The sequence below is a fragment of the Phacochoerus africanus genome, chromosome 7, assembly GCF_016906955.1.
Source record: "Phacochoerus africanus isolate WHEZ1 chromosome 7, ROS_Pafr_v1, whole genome shotgun sequence".
Classification (NCBI taxonomy): domain Eukaryota; kingdom Metazoa; phylum Chordata; class Mammalia; order Artiodactyla; family Suidae; genus Phacochoerus; species Phacochoerus africanus.
In genome coordinates, this window is record NC_062550.1 from 94,309,246 (window position 1) to 94,331,737 (window position 22,492).

The following is a 22,492-nucleotide window of genomic DNA, read 5'->3' on the forward strand; positions in this document are numbered from 1 at the left end:
GGAAGCAAAGGCCTCCCTGACACATGAGCACGTCTAAAGCTAGTCTCACTCTGATCTTATTATTATTATTATTTTCTGTCTTTTTGCCTTTTCTGGGGCCTCTTCCCACAGCATGCGGAGGTTCCCACCTAGGGGTCTAATCAGAGCTGTAGCCGCTGGCCTACGCCACAGCCACAGCAACACCAGGTCTGAGCCGCGTCTGCGACCTACACCACAGCTCATGGCAATGCCGGATCCTTAGTCCCCTGAGCAAGGCCAGGGACCGAACCTGCAACCTCGTGATTCCTACTCGGATTCGTTAACCACTGAGCCACGACGGGAACTTCCCTCCCTATGATGTTAAAAACAGAAAAACAACATCTAACCCCCTGCCCCCCACCCCAAGACTTGTGTGGCTAATTGACTAACACTGAATGGCACAGCCATGTGCTTCTCTGTTCTTTATAGTTTAAGAACCATGTAATTTTCCTGAGGTAAATCAGACTATGAAGACTAAGGTTAAAAATACTATGGAAACATCACAGAGCATGCTGAAGCGTGTAATTCATACTTAAAACTCTTTTAACTCTTACGGGGCAGTGGCAGTGTTGTGGTCTTACCTTATACCATAACAGAGTGGACCTTTGTGTATCATATGTGGTTAACCTTCCCTGGAAATTTTAAGTGGTATCTTTATTCCAGATTTGAATATTTTACAAATCTGGATTTTTTTCCCCCTGAAATTTGTAAATGTGAACTTGGATGGGCATCCAGGGTGCCATGATAGAGGGTACGTTTCTTAGTTTTTCTGAGATGTGGTTTCTGCAGTTATAACATTAAAGGTTTGAAATAAGTGATCTCTAGACTAGTTTGAGTTACAGTATTTCATCGTTCCAAATTTCAAGTAGCTTCTTCTCTATTTGTACATCTCTAGCTTTCAGCATTTTTCTACCATGAAGTAAAAGAATTTTTGGACTACGCGCTTAGTATGCTTAGTACTAGAATCTTAGGCTTCAGTCTGTCCATTTATTTCTACTTATTATCTTCCCCTGATAATGGACTTCTTGCTTCACCTTCCTTTTATTTATCTCTCAATGGTATCAATAGCTTCTCAGTAACTAGGCTCAAAACCTTAAAAGTTTTCCCCAATTGTTCATTCTCCTTTGTGCCTAACATTAAATCAATCACATAATTCTGTTGGGAGCACCTCTGTGAACGGTGAGGCTAGTTTTGCAAAACAGAATAATAGCATTGCAGAATTGGAAGCGATTCCATTTTTTGGTTCACAGGTTTTATAGAACTACTTTGAGCATCTGAAGAGATATATGCACCATCTCCCAGGGGAGGGGGCACTTCATATATAGACATCTGATATGTGTGTGTGTGTGTGTGTGTGTGTATTTGCATATAATTTTTAAGGATTCAAAGACTTCATGACATTCACCTATGGACCTCAAATTAAAAATTCCTCAATTTGGGGAGTTCCTTGGTGGCCTAGCTGATGTTGACACTACTGGGGTAGAAGGTTTGAACCCTGGCCCGAGAACTTGTGCATAGCACTGGCGTAGCTAAAACAGAAAGAAAAGAAAGAAAAAAAAAATCCCTCAACTAGGCCAGATGTCTTCAAAAGCAGAATTTCACTCAGGAACAACCCTCGTGGATGGCTGACTGCATCTGCTTGAGTTCTTCTCATGAGGAAAGAGCTCAGTCCTTCGGAGCTTTCTCTTCCTTTCTTTGTCATGAAACTTCTATTGTTGGGAAATTTGTTTAGGATTAAAATCTGTTTGCTTATAGCTTCCAGTTCATGCTAGGTCTTTATTTAAAGACATCTCCCCTATCTACGCAAATCTTCTATTTTTCATGTTAAGTACTTACCACTTAGTCAACTGTGCCTTTTATTGCTTGGCTTCCAGCCCCTCTACTCTCCTGATCATCTTTCTCCGGACCCTTTCTCTAGACCCTCTTCAACGTTTTTATTTAATTTTGTTTCCTTAAAATGAATGACATTCTTCATATGTGATATGAATAACCAATGCAAAATTCTTAGGAAGCTTTTTTTTTAGCAATGACATCCAGCCTTGACTGAGGTCTTGGGTCTGCTAATAGCTCGTCATTTTGACCTATTGACGGTTCCTTTTATCTTCTCCAGTTTCTCACCTGTAAAATGGGAATAGTCACACCATCATTGTAAGTTTGTTATTTTAGCACATATAAGGTACTCAATAAATGACAGATGTTATTTTTATTGTTAATTAAGTTTAAGATGATTTGGGGGAGTTCCCATTGTGGCTCAGTGCGTTAAGAACCCATGAGGATACGGGTTCAATCCATGGCCTCACTCAGTGGGTTAATGATCTGGCGTTGCCACAGGCTTAAGCAAAGGTTGCAGTCATGGCTTGGATCTGGCGTTGCTGTGGCTGTGGCATAGGCCTGCTGCTGCAGCTCCAATTCAGTTCCCTAGCCTGGGAACTTCCATATGCCGAGGGTGCAGCCCTAAAAAGAAAAGGAAAAAGATTCGGGGTATTTTGGAGAATATATCACATCTTATGATGGACAATAAAAATCTCCAAAATATTTTTAAGCAGTATTAAACTAAGCCCCTCCTACTCCAAAGCTATATTATTTTTTTATAACCTAAATGCAAATTTCTTAACTACTTAGTATTACTAAATTCTGTCATATTGAGTTTGGTCCACATGCTGGGCTCCTAAGATGACTACCGAATCCTGGTTCTGTCCTTCCGTGTATTACCTGTCCTCCTCGGTTTTGTGATCCCTTGTCAGGTATGGGACCAAGGACCAAGTCCGTCAGCATCCATTAGCCACTTCTCTCCAAGTGGACTTTAATTCACTCAGCAGTTCTCTCTCAGGACTGTCAAGGCCAGAGTTTGTCATAACCTCGCTCCCAATATAAATGCACTGTGCATTTGGGATTCCCCTGATATAACTACCAAAAAAGAAAAAAACAGAAAATGAAGTTAGTGTGAAATGAGGTGTCCTGTCTGAACTCACCATGACTCAGTTGTTTAACTGAGTTTTCCCCCGCGTCCCCTGAGTCATAACAACACTACGTAAAGAAGGCAGGGAATGCACCTTGTTTGTACAGAGCCTACCAGATTTTGCAGTACTTCCCTAAATGTCTAACAGACTGCTTCTTTGACTCTCAGATCAGAGTGAAGACAATTTCAAGGGCAAATAAAGGGAGAAAGACTGGGTCTTTCGACTATGGCCCAGTTCTCTTGCAAATATGGGGCCTCTGGGTTCTTGCAAAGACTCTCCTTGGAGCACAGCAATAGAGCTCATCAGAATCGCTAAGGAGTCTGTGTGAGTAGCCAGCTATAGGCCTGTAGGTCTTTTCTCCTTGCCCAGACTCTATAATCCTCGCCAAGCTCAGGGACAGGAGAAGGAGAAATAATAAACTGAGCATTCATACCTTTCAAAAGTTCTGCTAAACTGAGACTCTCTGAGAAATCTTTCAACAATATTTATGAATGAAATTTTTTAAAAAGTTTCTTAGATGAATGTTCCAAACATCTTTAAGTGCTGAAAAAAAAAAAAAAAAAAAGGACTCTGCTAATACCCTTTGCATGAGCTCAGTTTATTTTGCTCTTGCCTCCAGCTGTTGCATGAGTTAGGGTCATACTTGGAAGGACAGCTCATTGGGTTGGGAAGGTCCTGGAAGGGAGTGCGGAAGAGGAGGGGTGCAGAGATGCCAGACGGTCAGGAGAGCCAGCAGACGTGTGTGGACAGACTCAGCAAGCTCTGCTTACTGCTGGAGTGTGGCTGCCTGAAATGGAATCTAAGGATCCGGTCTCAGGAGTGCAGGAGGACCATGGCCTGTCTGTGAACCTGGCAGTGAACTCTCCTAGAAAGTGCTTTTTCTCAAGGTCCTTGACTCTCAGGGGGACCTTCGCTTTGAATTTAAATTAATTGAGAGCTCTGTTAATATAATCGAGTGCACCTTCCCATCCCTGCCATCCACAAAGAAAAGGACATTCAAAAAGTTTTCCTTTTATTAAGGCCTGTCCTGAAGTTTTAAGGTATGATGAAATGTGAGACTGGAAGTTTCACTTTCTCCAGAGGAAGATGCAATAGCCAATCAATATCTCTCTCTTATCTTAACCTAAGCTTTGACTTAAAGCAAATAACAAATGTCCAAAAACATCTGGCTCTCATTTCCTGGATGAAACGCGGGCATGAACTAACCACCCCTCCATACGTAAACTTCTCTCCACAAATTAGCACATGGAATAAGGCAGTGATCCTTTCAAATAAGTATTTAGTGGATAAAATGAATGATCCTCAGAAAAACACATCAAAAGTATCCTGGGACATAGCAAAGAGTTAATTTAGCTCTCCTCATTTTCAGTAATGTATTCAACTATGGATGAAATTGGGACTCCAAGTCTATACGACACCTTTGAAAAGGTGGTCCTTATATATCATCCATGCTACTTTTTAAAAAAGTGACGTCTATCATATTCTTATGACTCAAGTTCCTAATCTGAGAAAAACTTACCTAGTTCCTCCCTCGCACACTTGTGAGTATTAATGATGCCACATGTAAGCACGATTCCTGGCACAGAGGATGCCCTTAGCAAATGGCAGCTGACCATTCTTCTAAGTAAGAGACAGTGAGAAGCAGTGACCTGGAGCCCAGGCCTATGGATGCCTGTACTTCTGTTGCAAAGGCCCACTGGAGTCCCACCTTGGATAGACTGTTGTGCAGAGAGCGCTGCTGGTACTTTAGCCATAAATTGCCCTCGCGTTGATCCCATGCTAAACCGGTCATATGCGTTTCATTAATTTTAAGAAATAATGTTTATCTGAATTTTGGAGCTCATGGAAATCATCTCTTCTGAGTGGTTTTCCTCCCAGTCTGTCTGGGATTTATAAGGACGTCCGCCCTTCCTGAACACCACAAGACGGTCTGACCGTGAGTGATGACAGAGAGATCTTTGGCTCGGGAAAGGCTTCCAGGGTCCAGGAGAGGGTTGGAAGGATGGGCCTGTGGGAGACGCATGTGTTTGTTTTCCCTGGAGGTGCATGGGACCTCAGGGCAGTGAGTCATTACTGACCAAACCCAGTTTACTGAAGAGAAGAGAGCTGAATTTAGAGCCCAGACTATTTGAGGAAGGCTGTCTCCTGTCCCCCTCAACGGCACAGTCGCAACAGCAAAAGGTGAGAATAGCACAGGGGGTGGAGTAAGAGACCTACGACCCAAAACTCCTTACCTGGGTTTTCATTTGTAGACATGAGAAAAACGAAGACGAAGAAGGAAATAGTGCACATTTTATCTTCTTCCTTTAACTCCTGTCTCTGCCTCTTTGAAATTATAAAAATCAGCAGATTCCACTGGGGGGAAAATGTTTTGAAGAAGTAATCCATTGATCACCTCTTCTGACGTGACATGTTTAACTAGACAAAATCAATACTTCTTAGAGTGACAATGGCTTTGTAAAAAAACTAACACTAATGGGTGACATGAAGCATAAGAGGATAAAGGACTCTTGTAGACAAAGCCCTTCCTTATTCCTCACCCTATTTGTGAGTATCTTTGATTCAAAATCATATGTGTATGCATGTATTGGGTATGTTGTTGCCGAATTTATGGAGGTCAGGGCACAAAGGAATTCTTTTTTTTTTTTTTTTTTTCATTTTCTGGTGCATTCACTTATCAGTCAGGCCGCATAAAGTGACACACAGGAAAACAAAGAATCTTAGTTTTAAACCAAGCAGAAGAGATTGAAAAATATAACTCTTTTAAACGTCAAAAGTCCTATCCATTTTTAAAAGAACTTGCTTAATTTTGGAGTATTTAGGAAATAGTGCCCCTGCTTTACACATTTACCCCACATCAGCCTACAGGCTTTATTCTTTGCCATTCAGTGAGCACCGTATTTCAGCAGAAGAACTTGAAACAAACAAACACAAACAAAGGCTTTTAAAAATGCCTAATCCCTTCAGAAAGAGCATTAAGGGACAATCACTGTTTCATTTTGATTGTCACCTGGATTCAAAACTGTGCAACCAGAGACGGTTTCAGATGGACAGATGGCCCTGGCAGTTAAGAGGGATGGGGGTGGGAAAAGAAATAAATGAATACTCTGTTTTTTGTGTAAGCGAATAAAAGGGAAGAGGAAACAAAAGAAATGAGCCAGTCACTGTTGAATCGGCAGTTCCTCTAAACATACCTTGCCTCTCCTACAAGAGATTACTGTCCTGTGAGTCTGTTTAGCACAGATGCAGATAATCCTGCTGCAGAACCAGGGAATGCTTGCCTCTCAGAGCTGAACACTGCCTGTTTGCCTGGTGCCCACAGAGGTTGCTGAAACTTGACAAGACTAACTGTGATCGCCCATAATGGGATGCTGATGGAGTCAGGGGACTTGAATGACACTGATTTTATTGGGGTGAATCGCACATTTTGGGCAGTGTCTGGCCAAGTGAACAGGGCATGCAAAGACCTTGCCTCCCCACCGCTCTGTGGGGAACTGAGCCTGGGGGGGTTAGTGTGACATCAGCGGTGGCGGGGGGGGGGGGGGGGGGCAGGGCACGGGGGGGAACCCATTTGATGCTGGAATGCTGGCTGCTGAATGGTGCTGGCCATCATCAGCTTTTGTTTACTTCATCCTCCGTGTGAAGATAGCAGCTGTTTCTTTCAGTAAAAAAGAAGTAAAAGAATGTAGCGACCTACCTCACATTTCCCCCTCCTCCTCCAAATGTTTGTGGAGCCCAACAGCTGTCTTTGCAAATCCTGCCACTCAGGATTGCAATGGCTGTACATAATCAAGCATGGAGTGCTGAAGCTGAGATTGTTGGCTGGCTCCAGGAGGCAGGTGGGACTGAACTGTTCTCTTAATGGGCTCGCATGGTCGGCTCCTGCGGGGATTGACTCAAAAAGGGGGAAAAGAAAGCATTTAAAGGAGGCAATGAAGGAGAGTTGAATACACGGATCTCGTATTTCATACGTATAGATCTGAATGGCTGTGAAGCATGAATTCACTGGTTGTTAGAGCTGGAAGGGATTTGAACGGTCCTCTTGTCTAGGGCTTTTAAAATTATTTTTAGCAACAGACTTTGCTTTTAGTCCGAATACATCTTAGACCAGGAGTATCATGTCATAACTGAAAATACCTACCTAGGACAAGCAGGAGCATCAACGGGTAAAGTGGTGCAGCATAAGAAAAGCAACTCTAACAACAAATGGACTCAGCACTGGGGACACAATAGGACTGGTGGGGACTGTGGCAACTGGATGCCTTTGGTGGGTGGAGGGCAACTGATGTTCCTTTCTAGCATATTGTCGCCTTTGCCAGGTGGGGATTCGTTCATCCATTCATTCATTGAATAAATATTTACTAAGTGTTTACTGCATACCAGGTACTGTCTTAAGCACATATGAAAATAGACAAGACCCCTGTTATCATAGTGCTTATTTTCTAGGGAAGGAGACAGCTAGCAAAAAAAAAAGAGAATGCATAAAATTGTATATATTTGTAGGTAGGGATGGATGCCAAAAACAGTGAAGCAGTGTAAAGGATAGAGAGTCATTGGGAAAGGAACTGTTAGAGAGAACTGTCTGGAAGGGACTGTTAAAGGAGTACGTAGTAGCAGAGAATTAGATGATGGGAAGGAATGAGCTATGTGCAGATCTGGGGTTGGGGTGGGAGTGGGGGTGAAGTTGGGGTGTGTGAACATCCAGAGGCAGGCCTTGCTCTACTAAGCACACCTTGGAATCCTATCCCAGTTTCATCTCCTCTGTTTACCCTAAATAGACCAGAGAGGTGAAGATGCTTGCCCACGGTCACACAGGAGTATGCTGGGACTAGAACCTAGATCTTGCAACTCCCTTCTAGTCCTGTGCCCTTTGTGTTACGCCGCATTTTCTTCCACTCCCCAAAAAGGTGTAGTCTTAAGAGAATCTACATGACCACGGCTGGAATGACTAATGAATAGCAACACATATAGTAGCAGTTTCCATTAGAAATTCGAGGAAAACGTTTAAATTTTCATAGAGTTCTGTCCCAATTCGCCTAGCCAGTTTCTACCCCAGGGTGTAATTCTGTGTTGTTTACTGCCCTAACATATTTTCCGTGCTGTTTGTAAATATGATTACAGCTTAAGTTGTTTATTCTTATCCAAAAGATTAAATCTCACAGCAACAGAGGCGTCTGGAATACAGGGGGAAAAAATGCAAGTCACTAATAAAGAGAGCAAAAATATCAGCTAGGTTTGACCAATTGCAAGAGGCGTACTGATGTTTTAAAATGTGCTCAAATGATCCAGTTATCTCACATTCTTAGTTCATTTTCCACTCAAATGTTAGGTCAGCCAGGAGATGAAATCACAGTCTTTGATTATCTCTGGGCTCAAAGAACAGAAGACAGCAGATTGCTTCTGCTCAGTCAACCAGGTTCTTGCATCCAGTCACCCTGATGTCAGCTTCATGTAGGGAAAGAACAGTTACACATCGAAATGAAGAAAACCTGATGCCGGGTCTAGACGTCTCCCCTCTCCTTTTTCCTTATTCTTTCCTTCTCCACATCGGCTGCAGCCCAAACCCAGGCTAGTCTTTGCCTCTTTGGAAGAAACTTGACTTAAAAACTGGCTCAATACATATTCAGAATACATATTCATCTTATGGGACAAGTGCAAAGTATCCCCTGACAGTAACAACCTACAACTCCTTGCTTCTTATTTCTTAAATAGAAATAAAATTGTCTTTCATTCATACCATAGTTTTAAAACACACCAGGGTTGAAGAATCACAGAGAGAATTTTACTCAAAAGAATCTTTTTTTTTTTCTTTTTGGTATTTAGTTTTTCTTTCTGGTGAGTGGAATGAAAGGCAGAATTATGCTCTACTCACTGAAATCTTTTGAAATGCCACTATGCTTTCCCCAATCTTCTGGATAACACTAAAGGAAATCAATAGAGATCTTCCTAGGTGAAGGGAGTTTGACTGGCTAATGTATCACTCATTTTGTTTTAACTGGTTAGGAGGTAGAACATTGTTAAATATTTGCTATAATTCTTTCTTGGGTATTTAAAGTTGCTTCAGTGGCATATTTTATTATATATATCAACAACAATGGTCATACTCGAGGAAAAATAAACTGAAATTATAATTTAGATGTCTCTTTTTTTAAAAATATAGTAGAAGATTACCCTGAGATAAGCGTGGACTATGGGTTGGACATATCTCAGAAATATGTTTTCTGTACCTGTGCTTTGGGCTGATTTCAATTTAGTTGAATCTATGAATTATTAAGAATTTGCTCTAATTTAGTGGATATTACAGTGGGGAGGGGAGGGAAATGTGGGTGCAATTTCCATGGTGGCCCGTAACCTCCACAGAGATCAAGTCCAATCTCTATGAAGACTACCGGCCACCATGTGCTACACGACATCAAGTACTACAGCGCTGTCCTGTGAACATTCTAAAGGCTAAAACTACTGGAGAAGGAAGAGTTTACGAAAAATTAATGTCGGATTGAGTCTGAAATCCTGGGTAGGCTTTAGATCAGTGGAGAGAAATGAAAACTAGCAGACAGACAAGCAATGACCAGGACACAAAGCAGCAGTGAGCATGCCCCGTATATGAAGTACTGTGGAGAAGATGCTTGCTAGGTACTAATAAGGAAAAATCTGTATCATGGAGGAGCTTGACTCTCAGGAAGAGAATCTTGCCTTGTTTTGAGAGGCGCTGGAGAAACTTTGCTGGAGACTTTGAGAAGATTACACTGACAGGGATGTGCAGGGAAAAAAAATGGAGGGAGGTAGGATCAACATTTCAAATATCACTTGGAAACTTACTACAACATTCCTGCTTACATGGCCCCCAAATAGTGGTTGCTAAAAAGAAAAGAGAGCTAAAGAAAAACAAGATGGTAGAACAGTGCTTGACTTCATTGTACGTTTATTCACAGGTACCATTTGGAGACCTCCCTGGGCCGTAGGTATCAGTATCCAATACTGGCCCTGCCCTTACGGGGTGTAAATTGTAGGAGACCAGAACCGGGACTGAGGTTGAGACCTATGTGTGGATTTTTTTAGCAAAGCTTTAAGTCAAATGACTCTTGCAGAATGTGAAACAGAGTCCAGAGGAATACATGCAAGCGCGTTACAAAGTGTTTAGGTTGCTCTTTTATCCTTAAAGAGCCTGGAGACCATGTAGGAAAAACAGCAGGGAGTAAAATGTGCTTGGTGAGACTCCATGTCCATCAGCCTCAGCAGTGGCCAAAGATTGACCTCTGAATCCTCAAAGCTCCACCCCCCATCCTAGCAATCTTCTGGTATCAAAACTGCTGGAAAAGCTCTGGAGCAGTCATCATAAGTCTCCTGATTTGAATCTTGACTCTGTTCCTTGCTTAGTATTATGATCTTGGGATGTCATTGATACTCGGAGTCTCAGTCAGCTTCATTTGTAAAATGAGACTAATATCACCCATTTGGCAAACTCAGGGGATTATCAGGAAGATCAAGTAGAAAATATATATCAAGGCCACCAGGGCCTAATGATGGTGACGGAGAGAGGAGGAAAAATGAAGAACTCTTATTTGGTAATTCTTTGTTTTTCCTAGTTATCAGATTGTGAATTTTTAAAGGATACATGAGAATCATTCTCATGCTCAGAATTTCAAGCCTTAGTCTAAAAAATGCCTTAATATAAAGAAGCAGTTCTGGTCTAGTTAAATGTTAGTTAAATGCTTTTTGTTGGGGAATGCCTTTTTTAGCTCCAAATGAAAACTTATATGGTATAACTTGAATACATTAAAAAAAAAAAGTGAATCATTTTTAGTGTAAAGAGGTTTTTTTTAAAAAAACAAATTTATGAAGTTCCCATTGTGGCATAGTGAAAATGAATCTGGCTAGTATCCGTGGGGATGCAGGTTTGCTCCCTGGCTTCCCTCAGTGGGTCAGGGATCTAGTGTTGCTGTGAGTGGTGTAGGTCGCATATGCGACTCGAATCCTGTGCATTGCTGTGGCTGTGGCGTAGGCAGGCAGCTGTAGCTCCAATTCAACCCCTAGCCTGGGATCTTACATATGCCATGAGTGTGGTCCTAAAAAGCAAAAAAAAAAAAAAAAGGTAATTACTATAGAATCAGTCATTGAGAATAATGAAGTTTTTCTGATTAACACTAAATTAGAAATGAGGATTTTATATCTATATCAACCTCTTATTTTGTATTTTTTTTCCTTCGGTTTCACAGTGTCAAAACAATTCCGACTCACATGGATAAGTCGTTAAAATGATCATAACTGTATTTATCAGCTTGAATTCTCCGTAGAATCTTTAACTAGGAAGAACAAGAAAAGCTTTGCTTTAATGTCTGAGCACAAAAAAAAAAGTTAACTGACAACACAAACTCACACATAGAGGAAGAAATAGGTTAAATATGGCATGCATTGCATAAGTGTAAGTTTTTTTTTTTATCAAAGTGTTTAAAATAGTGGAAAAAACAGCATTGCTTGGGTCAAATATTTGTGGAACCTTTGAAAGAACTCTCTGGAACCTTCAGTGTCTACAGAATTGTGTCAGTAGCTGGCCACATGCATTGAGCACAGGATATTCTTCTGAGCACAATTTGTGGTTTATTTCCTAATCCTTATGACCACTGCTTGAGGCAGGTGAAGATCCTGAGACGCAAAAAGTTCAAATAATTTTCCATAAAGCACACAGTTGATAAATAGCTGTGGCAAGATTCAAACGTAGGATGTTTAATTCCCTGATCTTAAGTCCTGGAGGAGGAAAACAGGTTCATGGTCTCTCTACACAACTTAATAGCCCGGTAATTTCAGTTTTCACATCTACCAAATACAGATCAGTTGTGAAGTTTAGTCATGACACAATCTGAAAACCTTGGCATTTACTGAATGTTTAATAGATGTTTGATAACGCTGAATTTTCCCTATGGTAAATTTTTATAAACACTATAAAGAAAATGAAGAAGGCGAAGTAATAGAGGGAAAATGAAAATGGTAGGAACCAATTCAAACCACTGTGTGGTTGCGGAGGGTGGGCAGGAAGAATGATCTGCATGTGCAAAGGCCCTGAGGTACACTGAATAAGCTTGGGGTGGTCAATGAACTGAGAGTGTAGTTGGAGAAAGTGGAAGTATTTGAGGTTGGAGAATGCACAAAGGACCTCCAGCGCCACGTCAAAAGGGATGGAGAAGTTAAGATTTCATTTATTTATTTTTTTAAATGAAAACGTATAGCTTCATTGACTAAAAGAGAGACCAGTGCAAGGGGGAGCTTGTCTGGATGAATTTTGGCTGTCTCTTTTGATCAACATCATTTCTCATCTATTTATCTTCAAAATCTCCAGCTAAGAGAAGGGGAGTGATTGTGTAATGTGACACACCCTTTTGTGGATAATTATGTAATACTACTAGGGTAAAAGCGTTTAGAGAGAGGAGGTAATTTTACTCGTTCAGCCTAGAATTTTTAGTAGATAAAGATAAAACTTTTCAAGCTGTCTCCACTACATTGCCATTTCTGTAAAGAATCAAATTACTCTCCTTTATCCCTTTTACAAAAGATTCGTGTCTTAATTTATCACATGAAATAAAAACATTTACGTAAACTCTGCAAATTGCATCCCTGAGAAACCACAAAAGTCAAAAGAAAGTAATTAGAGCAGGATTAATCATATATATGTTATATTTATAACTTTCTAAAAGGTCACAGCTTGATGATTTATGTTGCTACAATAGTGAACCTGAGAGGGAATTACAACTTCTGAGATATTAGTGTTTAGCAGATGGCAATTTATGACACTAATCACTTAGTACCTATAAGAAAATTATCTCAGTAAATATTCCAGACCACATTGGAACTTAGGAGATTCTTAATAAACCGATGAAATAATCACGATGGTAATTATTACAGCGAAAGCCCATTCTTTTAAGCAGCTGGACAGAAAAGAAAGGTCAAGATTAATGACCCTTTAGAGCCAAGAAGGGACCTTAGCACTTTCTGTGTTGTGGGTTACTCTGCCTTGAAGGGCTTGGTTGTGAAACACTAGCTGTAGGATGTATCCCCTCATATCACTAACCATCAAAGAGGATCAATACAGAAATGTGGAAGGTAGAGTTTCAGGTTCTATAGTTTCCACTTGCAATGTCACTGGTAAGTGAAAAGCCTGGGTTGATTACTTAGAAGATTAAATTGCTATTACTGTTCACCTGGGGAGCAGATTACATGTCCTTTGTGAGTGTGCTCAGTTGGGGGAACTTGTGTGGTGTCTTGGAAAAAGAGCAGAATTAAGAGGCAGAAGACTTAATTTTGTTCACAGCAGACTAAATATAACCCTGGCTACGTCACTTAATGTCTTTAGCTCTCAGCTTCCTCAGAAGTAAAATGAACACCAGAAAATAGTGTCTCTTTTGCCTCCTTCACTAGATTTTCGAGGTTAAAAAATAACAACAAAACTCTTAGTTACCTGTCAAGCATTATACTTTTGCATTCATCGCTATATTTTGTTTCACAGTAGAGATCAGGAGGCTACTGTGTGGTCACTCTAGTGGGGTCAATGTTTATGCCAGGTCACACTGAGTCACCCACCCACATTTTGGGACCCAAGGGCTTGGCTGCCTCACCTTAGGAGAGGCTGCATTCTGGGAGAGGGGTTGTGGAGACACAGCTGTATCTTTTTGGTCTCTTATAAAAGCAACTCTAGCACTTTTCCTTTTTCTTCGGAGTCCATGGTGTGGTTAGAAGAGTGGAACTCCTGCAAGGAGAGCAAGGCAGCTAGGTAGGCCTCCGCCAACCGAGACTTTCCATACCCAGCTACACACTCTCACTGCTGCTTACAGAAATTATAAATGCAGCTAAGAGACATCTCTTCCAGAGATTTCACTCCACATGTCTGCAATTCAGTTGGTTTCTCTTCCTTCGCATGATGAAAAACAGCATCATCTCTTTCATTGCCAAATGCAGAAAGCTGGGAGTTGTTCTAGATTTTTCTTCCTGTTCAACTCCCATGTCTTCACCCAACACCAACCCTGTAGATCCCACTTCCTTAACTTGCAGCCACACGTCCCATTCCATTTGTGTTGCCTCTGACTTGATGCTGGTTCTTTCGTTTTCACAGCACATTTACTTCAGTAACTTCCTAACTGGGCTTCTCGGTCCAGAACCAGCTCTTAGAAGTCGCCCTCTTCTGCGATGGCTACCTTCCTAACTTAGAGAGCTGACCAGCTTATTTCCTTGCTAAGAATTTGTTACTGCTCTCCAGAGCTTTCAAGTTTATGGTATGATTTTGATTCTTTGGCCCCATCTCAGTCAAGCCTGATCATCTCACACCTCTCAGCATGTCCATGCTTCTGCAATTTCACCCATGATGCTAACACAGCCTAGAAAACTCTCTTCTCCATTGTATGCCTGGCTAACTCGTATTTATTTTTAAAACTTCAGCTCTATTGGCATCTCTTTCCAAAAGCCTTCCTGATACCTAGTCATTTAGATGTTGCTCCTCTGGGCTCTGTTAGTGCTCTGAGTATACTGCTGCCGAATTTGTTACTCCTCCTTAATCCTAACCTTAAGGTTTTCCCGTGTATTCCTAGACACTAGCAGTGACTGGCTCGTAACCTGGTATCCACTGTACTTCTCTGGATTGGATAAGTCAACACAATCTATATAGGGGGGACATGCCACAGTGACAATGAAAATCACCCATGTGATTAGCTTGATTGCCGCAAGGGAAGTCAAACCCTAACGACAATACCTGTGAAGGCAGTAGAGTGAAGACTTAAGGAGGCAAAGGGGAACAGATTGAAAAAGTGAGAAACTAGGAGACCAAAAGAAACTTAGGATAAATCTTACAGTGTCCTAGCCAAGGGTTGAAATGTCTGTTAGGTTGCAGGCGCATCCTTAAAGAGTGGGGCAGACTTTATTGGATTTGCAGTGTGTGAGAGGTAAGGAATAGATGGCGTAAAGGCAAGGGGTATGTTTGAATAATTTGCGGAAAGTCAGGTTGGCTGCAGCAGAATGATTGAGGGTGCCATGGGCTGAATCCTGTCCCCTCCGATTTCATGTGTTGGAGTCTTAACCCCTGGTATGTGAGAATATGACTGTGTTTGAAGATAGATCCTTTTAAAGAGATGACTATGTTAAAATGAAGGCGTGAGCCCTAATCCTGTCTGACTGGTGTCCTTATTAAAAGAGGATATTTGGACACAGAGAGACACCAGAGGAAAGACCATGTGAGGACACAGTGAAAAGATGGCCATGTTCAAGCTAAGGAGAGACATTTCAGAAGAAACTAAATCCGGTGACACTGTGAGAGTCCATGACTGTGGGAAAATAAATTTCTGTTGTTTCCGTCACCCATTCTGGAGTATTTTGTTATGGCAGCCCTAGCAAACTGGTCTAGAGAGGATGAGTAATGCACAAAGCCAGCAAAATAACAGCAGTTTGGGTGGAGGGAACAGGGGAGAATTATGTTGTGGGACCTTACAGGTCATTGTAAAGATTTAGGGTTTTATTCTAGTGAAATGGGAAGCCACTGGAGGATTGGAGCCGGTGAATAGGATGAGCTGGCTTTTACTTTCATGCAGATGGGGAGCTGATAATCAGGAGTCATGCTGATAAGACAGTCAGCAGTTGGCCACTGTGTAGGAGAGAAGAGGTAGAAAACCCTCAAGGCCGAGAGGACCTTGAGATGCTTCCTCCCTTCCATTAAGCAAGTGAAAACACTAAAGGAAAAAGAAGAAAACTGAGGGTTCCAAAGTGACTTACCCAGGGTGACAGAGTAATTGCATACGCTCCCAGGAATAGGAACCAGGCATCCAGGGCTCTTTACTACTTTGTGCTTGGGGAGAGATGCCTTTGGCTTCTCATGGGAAGAACACAGTTGGATCGCCTCATGTTTGGGGGAGGCTGGTTGTGTATCCTTGTGAGCAGTTAACACTTGAGTGAACTGTGGTGTCCACGGAATACTCGGTGATGCTTTCAGCTGCCCAGCCATGTCTCTGTGACTCAAGGACATGCAGCTTAAAAGACTGGCAGGAGCACGTGGAAATTATTCATGGGCTCTCGTCACAGACTGTTTCCACAGATGTCCTTCATGGTAGATCATTTCATTGACAGAACAATTTTCAGAGACGAGGATAATGGTGATGGCTGATCTCTGTGAGAATTGATAAAGGTTGGTAAAGAATTCGTGTGTTTATACAGATATATGCATTGTATATACACGTGTTGTATATCTAAATTACTATATATACATGTATACAAGATATACATATATGTGTGCACATAATATATACATATGTATACATATACGTATAGTATATTATGTATGTACTGTATCATATATGTATATGTAATAGAAATATCAAATTTGAAGATAATGAAATAGGCTTAAGAGTATAAATATACTTAATTAAGTATATGCAGTATGTTGCACAGAGATCTGAGTTTAAAACACAATTCTGGCTCTTAACTGACAGTATGAACTTGGAAAAGATATTGACCCTTAACCAGTTTCCTCATCCATAAAATAGAATAATAATCCTGACTGTCATGGGCCATGACCAGGCAAGAAGAGATACTTAAGATAATGCACTTAAGACTATACCTGGGTCATAGTAAGTGCTCAATTAGGGTAGCTTTTATTTTTATTATTTTTTTCCTTCTGATTACTCTGGATTTAATTTCCTCCTCTTTTTCTAGTTTCCTAAGGTGATTTATCTTTCTTCTTTTCTAATGCAAACATTTAATGCTATAAACTTCTGTTTAAGCACTGGTTTTATTGAGTTCCACAAATTTTGATATATTATGTTTTAATTTTCATTCAGATCAAAATATTTTCTAGTATCTTTTATGATTTTCTCTTTGATGCATGGGTTAATCTCCAAATATTTAGAGAGTTTTGCACAGATATATTTCTGTTATTGAGTTCTAAATTATATTATGATCAGAGAACATACTTTGTATAAAATGAATCCCCTTAAATTTATTGAGAACTGTTTTATAGCTCATAATAGCCTTTCTAATTTTACTGAATGCTTTGAGTGCCCTTCAAAAGAATGCATATTCTGCTGTTGCTCGATGGAGCATTCTGTATATTTAATTAGGTCAAGTTGGTTGACAGTTTCGTTCTAGAATTTAAGGAGTCTCTAGCCTCACTGATTTACTGTCTACTTTTGCTGTTAGTTACTGAGAGCAGAGTGTCAGAATTTCTAACTATAATTATTGGAACCATAAAAAGTCAGATATTAATAGAGTCAGTCTAGCTTTCCTTCGATTGGGTTTCACATGGCATTCTTTTGCCGTCCTTTTATTTTCAATTCATACAATCTATTTTGGGAGTTCCCGTCATGGCTCGGTGGAAACAAATCTGACTAGGAACCATGAGGTTGTGGGTTCGATCCCTGCCCTTGCTCAGTGGGTTAAGGATCCGGTGTTGCTGTGAGCTGTGGTGTAGGTTGCAGACGTGGCTCGGATCCCGCGTTGCGTAGCTCTGGCTTAGGCTGGCGGCTACAGTTCTGATTAGACCCCTAGCCTGGGAACCTCCATATGCTGTGGGTGCGGCCCTAAAAAAGACAAAAAATAAAGTCTATTTAAGCGTATCTTTCAAGCAGCACATTATCTGTCATTTAATTAAAGTGTGTAGGCTTTTTACACTTACTGAGGTCATGGATATTATTAGTTTCAAATCTTCTAGATTGCTGTTTATTATTTATCTATCTTCCTTTGTTTATTCCTCTCCATCTTTTTTTTGTAACAGGTATTTTTAATCTTTTATTTTCATTATTGTCTTACTAGCTATAACTTTTTTTATTTTTCTAGTGGTTACTGTAGGGTTTACAGTATATATTTTTAACTTTTCACAGTTTCCCATCAAGTATTGTTATAAAAACTCAAACTATGTAAGAATTTTACATTATGTATCTATTTCCCCTTCAATTGTTGTGCTTTGTTGCCATAACTTTTACTTGTACTTATGACATAAAGTCCAGAAATCACTGCTTTTTTTTTTTTCTTTTTGACTTTGACAAGTTTCCCATATCTTAAAGAGATGGGAAAATGGCAGGAAAAAAAATCTGTTCTTATTTACCTATGAATTCTCTACTTCTGGTGCTCATCATTCCTTTGTAAAGACCCACATTTCTACCTGTTACCATTTTTCATCTGTGTAGAGAATTCCCTTTAATGTCTGTTGAAGTGAATCATCTTTTCTTTGCTTAAAAAAATCTCTATTTGGCTTAATTTTGGAAAGATACATGCCCTGCATAGAGAATTCTTAGTAGATAGTTTTTGCCTTTCAGTACTTTCAGGATGTCTCTCTAGTCTCTTTTGGCCTGAATAGAGTCTATTGAGAAGTACATCTTCATTCTTATCTTTGTTCTTCTTTTTCCCCTGGTTGCTTTTAAGTTTTTTTTTTTTTAAGGCCACACCCACAGTATATGGAAGTTCCCAGGCTAGGGGTCTAATCAGAGCTGTGGCCGCCGGCCGACACCACAACCATAGCAACACCAGATCCGAGCCACGTCTGCGACCTACACCACAGCTCACGGCAACACTGGATCCTTAACCCACTGAGTGAGGCCAGTGATCGAACCCGCAACCTCATGGTTCCTAGTTGGATTCATTAACCATGGAGCCACGAGGGGAACTCTGCTTTTAAGATTTTTGTCTTTATCACTATGCTGGGTTTCTTTTTCCAATCTCATGATTTTTCTTGACTTTTTTTTTTTTTTTGAAGTTTTTTCTGTGATTCATTGTATTTCTTGGGTTTAATCATTTTTGGTTTTCATCAAATGTTGGAATTTTTGCCATTATAATTTCAAATATTTTATTCCCCATTTTTCATGGAACTCCATTTTCATGTATCCTATATCAGTGATATTGTCCTGTATTTCACTGATTTTTGTTCATTTTCAGTCTTTTTTTTTTTATTGGCTGTGCCTGTGGTGCATGGAAGTTCCTAGGCCAGGTATCAAATCTATGCCACAGAAGCAACCCAATCCACTGCAGTGACAACACTGAATCCTTAACCTGCTGCACTACAAAGGAACTCCTCAATCTTTTTATATGTTTATTTTTGATCATTTCTTTTGTTCTTTATTCAAATTCCCAGATATTTTCTTTTCCAGTGTCTAATCTGCTGTAAATCCATGTAATGTATTTTTATATCATATATTACAATTTTCTTCTCTAGAAGTTCGAATTGGATTTGATAGAGTTAATTTTCCTCTTTTTCATGCTCGTCTTCTCCTCTGCTTTATTGAACAGATGAAAAATATTTACAGTTGATAATTTTACATTCTTGTCTACTGGCTCTAGCATCTCTGTCTTTGGGCCTTTTTATATTTATTGATTTGTTTCTAGATTTATGATTTTTGTTCTACTGTTAAAGTAATGTTAGATTCTTTTTTTTTTTTTTTTCTGGCACATGACTAAGTTATTTGGATGCCATTGGATTCTATCCTGTCAGCTTCATTAGGTTGGGTCCAGAGCAGCTTTTAGTTTAGGGCTAATTTAGCCCATTATTAAGCTTGGACCTCTCTGAGGATTCTAACCAATATCACTGAATTATGGGGTATTTTCATGCTTGCTTTTAGAGCAACAAACTGATCCCAGCGTGTATCTTGGTGTCTCACCCACAAGGATTCATGAATGAGATCTTTAGGTCCAGGACCCATACTCACGGCGCAGAGAGTCTGGTAGTTGGCGAGCAACTTGGAAGGAAGAATTCAGCAACTCAGAGAGGTTGCGGAGCCAGAGGTTGCATTTCATGGCATAGTGGCTAGGGTATTTGATTCTTTTTCTGTAGTGGAAATTCCCACCAAGCCTGTGGTGACCAAAAGGGAAGAGAAAGTTACTTACATGTCTGGGCCCACTGGGCCATCTCCTTTGACCCCTGATATGTGCACAAGTACTCAGGTACCACGAGAGTTCCAGCTCTCCAGCAGAAAGCTGGGCGTCGTTAAGCTTTACCCAGGATCCAGAGATAATTTTCTTCCTTGCATCCTCCATGTTTCCCTTCACACCATTTGTCAAGATTCAGATGCCATCGTTACCTGGATGCAGACCTGTTTCTTGGGCGTAGAGGAGAGCCACAGCACAGGCAACACCCGGGTGAGAATCACCTTTGGAACGCCACGCGGTAAAGGAATTCATGTCGCTCAACACAGACCGCTTAATTCACCTGCAAGGACAACAGAACCTTGGATTTTGCCCTACTTTAAGAGGAGGTCTCTGTGTATTTGTGTGTGTACATGCCTGTGTGTGCATGTTGGTTATGCTGCTGAAAAAGAAGAAAGTTTGTTGCCGGAAAGTGTCCAGAGTTACAGGAATTCATGTCACTTAACATTTTGCCCTACTTAAGAGAAGGGAGGTGTGTGTGTGTGTGTGAATGCATGCCTGTGTGTTCATGTGTGTTATGCTGGTGAAAAAGAAGAAAACTCATTGCCAGAAACTGTCCAGAAATCTTCACCAGCATAAAACTAAAACCTTGGTGGAAACGGCTCACAGGCAGTCCAGACAAAGTGCTGGTGTCGGATCTCTTCTGAGTGAGCAGAGAAAGAGACGTGTGGGGCTGTGACGTCTGAGACAGAGGGAGGAGTCAGGCCCAGGGGAGAGGAAGAGAAAGGAGCTGGATGGCTGTGTGACTTTATCAGGGGTTTCCATCCACAGCCAAAACGGACCAAGAAGAGAAGAGAAAAGGAGACCGAAACCTTTGAGTCCTGCTCAGTCGTGATTGAATGTTTTATAAAAACACATCTCTCTTGTTTACAAGGCAACTGCTTTCTCAGGCGATTTGTATGTTTGTGTTAACAAATAGCTTTTCAGTGGCAGCAATCTAGAAACATGGCATAGAGCAAACCTCTTCTAAGAGAATTCCACACAGCAAGAGACTGCGCCAAGCAACCCATTAGAATAGAAGGTCTTTCAGGGGAGGGATGTATCTGGTGTACTGAGTTAATCCAGTCCCTCATGCCTACACATTGGAGGTCTTCAGGGAACTTTAATGAAATCCTGATGTTTGGAGAGTAAAAACATTCAATGGATAAGTGAGTATGAAACAGCTGTATCCAACACCCCCTTTTATAGACTCACAATGCATATTAAAGACTCTTAGAATACCTATAGTTATCAAACCTACTTTTTTTTAGGGTCACACCCATGGCATATGGAGGTTCCCAGGCTAGGGGTCACATCAGAGCTGTAGCCCTGGCTTACACCACAGCCACAGCAACACCAGATCCGAGCCATGTCTGCAAGCCTACACCACAGCTCACGGCAACACTGGATCCTTAACCCACTGAGCAAGGCCAGGAATTGAACCCACAACCTCGTGGTTCCTAGTTGGATTTGTTTCTGCTAAGCCATGGCGGGAACTCCTCGAGCCTATTTATTTTTTGAGTAAACTAGCTTTTTGCCAATATCTTTGACCATGGCACTCTTTTTTGGGGGATGCCTGTTAGCATTCTGCAGAAATGCTGTCATAACCCAATATATCTTTGAAGTAGCAAAGCTGATCGTAAAGATGAAAATTTGCAAAGATGTTATCACACCTCACCCTTGTTAAATTGAATCTGCACCACAAAAATATCTTAAGTGTTCATGTTAAACTTGTTTATTGCATGAGATGGACTGGGTAGGTTACTCATAAAAAGCAATCTTAATTTTGCCCCAGTCCCTTCAAACCTACTATTTTGACTATTCATCCCTAACTCCCAGGTTCCACTAACCATTACAACTCTGGGCAGTTCTCCATTGGCTTTTCTTATTACCAACAGGTAATGCCTAAAAAACAAATCTTTTTCTCAAAGCAGGAAAACATCTAGCGCTGTGCAAAGTCCAATCCATGTCACTTTTAGCTCTGCCTCCCTTCACAGCTGTGATCAGTCAGGCCGGAAATTTGGGACTAGGAGGAGGGGCCAGATGGATTTCCTCACTTTCCCCCCTCTGCAGCTTCTCCCCTGTTTCTGGCTGTGATTTCTGGCCTCTTCAGAGATGGGGGGCAAGCAAGGCGAAGGTGGAAAGGCGGAGTAATCTCGACGGGTGATACGGGGAGCTGTCACTGCGATCCTCTGAGTGCGTGGACATCCCAGTTGACTTTTCTCTCCTGGAGCATTGTGATGAGTTTTTTGGGTTTTTGTTTGTTTGTTTGTTTGTTTTGTTTGTTTGTTTGTTTTAAGATACCTCCCTTTGCCTACACTACAGGACACCTTTTCAATAACTGTTCTGCTGACTCGGGCAGTGCCTCTCAGGCCAGCCACGTGTGGCTCTTCATTCTCTTGGCTTCTAGTGGTACCTCCTCACTGATGAAGTCATGGCACCATTCTAGGCAGTCTCTCCCAAGATAATCTAGTCCGCCTTTCTTGGGCAGATCCTTATTTGCCCGCCCCCCCCCCCCCAAATTCTGGAAGTGCTACTTATTCCCAATATAACTCGGTCTTACATACCAGGAAAGAGTAATTTGGGCCACAGTCCCATGTTTCCAAGTATGAGTCAGACATCAGTCCCAGTGTGTCTTAAAGTCCAGAAGACCT

General features: G+C 41.1%; 1 long non-coding RNA gene across 3 annotated transcripts; it reads right to left on the reverse strand.

Annotated features, from left to right (window-relative positions):
• Positions 1-368: 368 nt before the first annotated feature.
• Positions 369-20,518, reverse strand: LOC125131548 (uncharacterized). Of its 3 annotated transcripts, XR_007135965.1 has the most exons (7): positions 20,448-20,515; positions 20,015-20,142; positions 19,643-19,785; positions 15,726-16,116; positions 6,676-6,873; positions 2,731-2,925; positions 369-2,136 (listed from the first exon to the last, which is right to left on the reverse strand). It is a non-coding gene; the product is annotated as an uncharacterized LOC125131548 (long non-coding RNA). The 3 variants fall into 3 exon arrangements; XR_007135964.1 differs by having other exon boundaries at positions 20,027-20,518; XR_007135963.1 differs by having other exon boundaries at positions 20,015-20,518.
• Between the last annotated feature and the right edge of the window lie 1,974 nt (positions 20,519-22,492).